Source organism: Vanellus vanellus (genome assembly GCF_965231255.1).
Source record: "Vanellus vanellus genome assembly, chromosome: 8".
NCBI classification, from domain to species: domain Eukaryota; kingdom Metazoa; phylum Chordata; class Aves; order Charadriiformes; family Charadriidae; genus Vanellus; species Vanellus vanellus.
Window position 1 is genome coordinate 11215536 of NC_138913.1, and position 3871 is coordinate 11219406.

Below are 3871 nucleotides of genomic sequence, written 5' to 3' on the forward strand. Positions count from 1 at the left end.
TCTCCAAAGCGCCAGGGTGAGGTTGATGCTGGAACCCTGAGCCCTGTAATTGTATTTTTCTGCCCGAGTGGTATCTGAAGGGTTGGTTGGTTTGTTTGCGTGTTTGTTTGTAGTAAACTATCAAAGGAAGCCTCGGCGGTGATGCACACCGCTTCTAAAAAAGGGCCTGCCCCGGAGCCAGCACCAGCCCTTCTCCAGGTCGAGCCACTACACGTCCCCATAAGCATAACTCGTCCTACCGGTGGCAGCTCTGGAGGCACGCCAGCATTCCCACAGGAGTGGGGGATCACCCGCCATGCCTGAAAACAGGCTCCAGCATCGCTGAGCGCTTCCAGGAGAGCCCCAGGAAGGACTTTCTGCAGGGAGCAAGCAGTGGCTGTGGAAGGACGTGGCCAAAATGTGGCCGTGGAGAGGCAGGGGGAGTGGGGGAGTCGACAGGAGCAGGGCTGAGCAGATGCACCATTACATTTCCTCAGTCATGGAAAGCTGACAGAAACACAACCCTCCAGAAAAGACAGTAAAGAAATGCAAATGCAGCTGTACGTCTCAAGGTCCTTGTGCTGACCACAGCGCAGTCCACCAAGGAGACCTGGCTGGACCTTTCATGGGCCTGTTTCTCCCTTGGCCAACCCAACGGGGAGGTGGGAAAGCCCTCGGCAGCATCTGCCGCACAAAGCCTACTCGATCCCAGTGTCTGTCCAGGCACCTCCACCTCGCCAGATCCTGGTTTCTACCTCCAGCCTGTGGGAACAGGGTCACTACTCCCTGTGGCAGGAGGTTAGCAGAGGGCCGGGCGGGCTGCTGAGCGTTAGCATCGGTGTGGTTTATTACACTCATTAATGATGTGGAGAAGGCAGCGTGTTAGCAAAAACGTGACATATTTAGGTTAGTTAAGGCTGAAGGATTCCGTTGCTGTGGGAAAGGATTGCACGAAGATATATGACATTCACCATGGGCCCGTGTGAGATGATGCATCTTGGATAGACTAATCAAGATAATTCACATATATTGTCCTAAATTAATTATAGCCACTAAGTACAAGCCCAACATGTCAATGCAGACAGCTCAATTAAGAGCTCTTATTCAATATATGCTGATGGTCAAAAGAGCAAAGGAAAGATTACAATGGGCAGAGAGTATGAAGCAAAGCGGTAGAAATATTGCAGTAGCGCTTCTTAAATCAACACAGCTCTGCCAGCACGTGGAGGGGAGGAGGGTGAGGGTGATGGGCACAGGCCAGCGTGGTGAGGGGCTAAAAAGGCACAAAGAGGGACCTGCTTCAGCCCTCTCTTTCTTATAACTTCTTAAAAATGGAAGAGTTCAAGTGTATGCAGCATATTTTTAAATAACAAGGGGGGGGGGGGCTATTTTAAAAATCAAGTGCTATTTGGGGGGAGCAGGAGCAGTGGTTCCCAACCGTGTAGGGCAGTGAAGGGCACAGCACCTGTGAGCCGGGAAGAGGAGGAGGAAGATGTGCCCAGCTCTGTACACAGTGGGTGAGACCAGGAGCAGACGCTGCATCCCAGCTCGAGAAAGGACATGGAAAAATCAGTGAGAGCTCAGGAATATGGGAAACTGCCTTTGAATGGGAGGTTGAAGCAGGCCCCTGTCTATTTAGTCTATCGCAGGCAAGGTTAGGATGTGACTCCATCGCAACCAGCACGTACCTCCATGGGGAAGGGATTTCTTTCAGTCAAAAACACGTAATGAAACCCAGCGGGGGGGGGGGCTGGAGCGGGTCTCGCACCGCAGCAGGAACTCACTGGAGGCGGAGAGAGCTCTCCATCCCCATCCCCGCACAGCCGAGGGGCTCCCCACAGCCTCCCTCCGGTCGAGGTCCCTTTCCCCTGGGTGCTGTGATGCTCAGGGGGGGACCCCAACAGCAGGCTCCCTGTGCCCAGGAGGAAAGGTTTCATGCCCGAGCCCAGCAGCGGCTGTGGGAAATCCTTGGGCTGATTTTTCCCTCCTGCAAGACTCCGGCCAGCATCATGCAATCTGTTTTCATTCCTATTTCATGAGATGTGAATAATTAATGAGAAACACAATGCGGAGAGGATAAGATGAATATATATATATGTATGTATACTCACACACATATATATAGCATTAAAAAGAATTAAGGCTCAAATATATGGAAGATATTGTGGTTCAGCAGCCATGAAAATGTGGGGCAGAGAGCAGGTGTATGGGGGAGAGTCCTAAAAGGCAGATGGGGGGTTTTGAGGGATATAGAGGATGGAATGTAGGTGTTGTCTCCTATGGAGGGAAAGGCGCAAGTAGGCTGTCCTGCAGAGCCCTTGGCAGCGGGGTCCCCCAGCCCTCCTGCCGGGCCCGGGGTCTCGCTGCAGGCAGAGGCATCCCCCCCAGCTCCTTCCCCGCAGGGCCGTGATCCTCCGAGGAGAGGGCAATGCCGAGGGCTGCTCCTGCGTCACCCTGGGGAAGGGGTGAGATCCCGGTGGGTGCCTGCGCTGCAGTGGGATGCAAAGCCCGAGGAAGGGTGAGAAACAGCATCTCTGCACTCCGGAGTTTTGCAGCCCTGACAAAACCACCCTCCTCCACCTCTCGGCAGCAGCCCCAGCCCTGCGTGGCCGCTGCTGCTGCTGCTGCTGCTGCTGCAGGGTCGAGCCTCTTCCACACACGAAGGCTGTGTTGTGCGCGGATGTGTGAAATCAAGAGATTCTCTCTCCAGCTACGTGACAAAGCCCATCACCTGCTGCATCAGGCCTCCCAGCCACCAGCCAGGCCTGACGAGCGCTAATTGGCAGTAATTAGCCCTCCTGCCTCCCCTGTCCCAGAGAGCCCATTGCAATCGGCTGCTGCAAGAAGAGGGCTGGTGAACTCCTGGCTCACGTTGGGTGCTGGAGCCAACCCTGCGGAGGGGTGAATCCCCCGGCATCGCCCCGGCCTGGGGGACAGGGATGGGGACAGGGACAGGGATGGCTGCTGCTACCACCTTCCTGCAGTCACAGCTCCCTGGTGCTGGGCACTGGAGCTGCGGGGAACTGGTCAGCTTCCTGGGAGCAGGACCTTCACAGCAGTGCCGCCCTGCAGAGCTAACCTGGAGTGATCCTGCAGCGCAGACCCTTGGCTGCTGCTTTTCCAGCCTGGAGTTGAGCCGTGGCCAGACAGAGGTAGGGAAAGGGGTGGATGCAGGGGACAGGGAGTGCCTCAAAGGTGGCTGGTGGTGTGGCTGCCGGCAATGGCTCCTGAGCTCGGGCATCAGCACGATCACACCTTCACTTGCTCAGGACATGGGGAGCCTGGGAGCCTCCCATGGCCCTGGCTTGCGTTGCATGAAACAAACTTGTATGTTCTCTGTACCCCAGCAGGAGTCAGCCCCTGTGGAACACCCTGAACCAAGGGGTGGATTTGGCCCCTGTAACAGGAGCATTTGTGCTGGCACAGGGTGTGGGGTGCCCATGCAGGGACAGCAGAGATGCACGGACACACTCGCTGTCACCTGCACCCCAGCCAGCCCCTGTGTCCCGGTGGCGCTTTGAACAACGCACCCAGTGGTGCGGGGGGGCTCTGATAACCCTCTCAGCTGCACGTTCCCCAGGCAAAGAGCGCGGGGCTGCAGCCCCAGCCATGAGCGGTGCCACGCGGTGGCTTCGTGGTGGGACACAGACTGCAGCTGCCCTTCCTGACAGCCCAAGAGTGAGTTTTCCTCCTCCCCGCCCTGGTTTTCCAGCTTTTGAATCTGCTTCGCCCCAAAAACACCCTCATAAAAATACCCCTGCTGGAATCCTTCTCTGCACCATGCCTGTCACCTTCCCTGCCAGCTCATGTCCCTGTCACCGCAGCAGGGACCGGGTGCCGGGCTGGCATTGCCAGTGGGACAAGGTTCACCCCCCCCTTGGGTCCTGGGGCT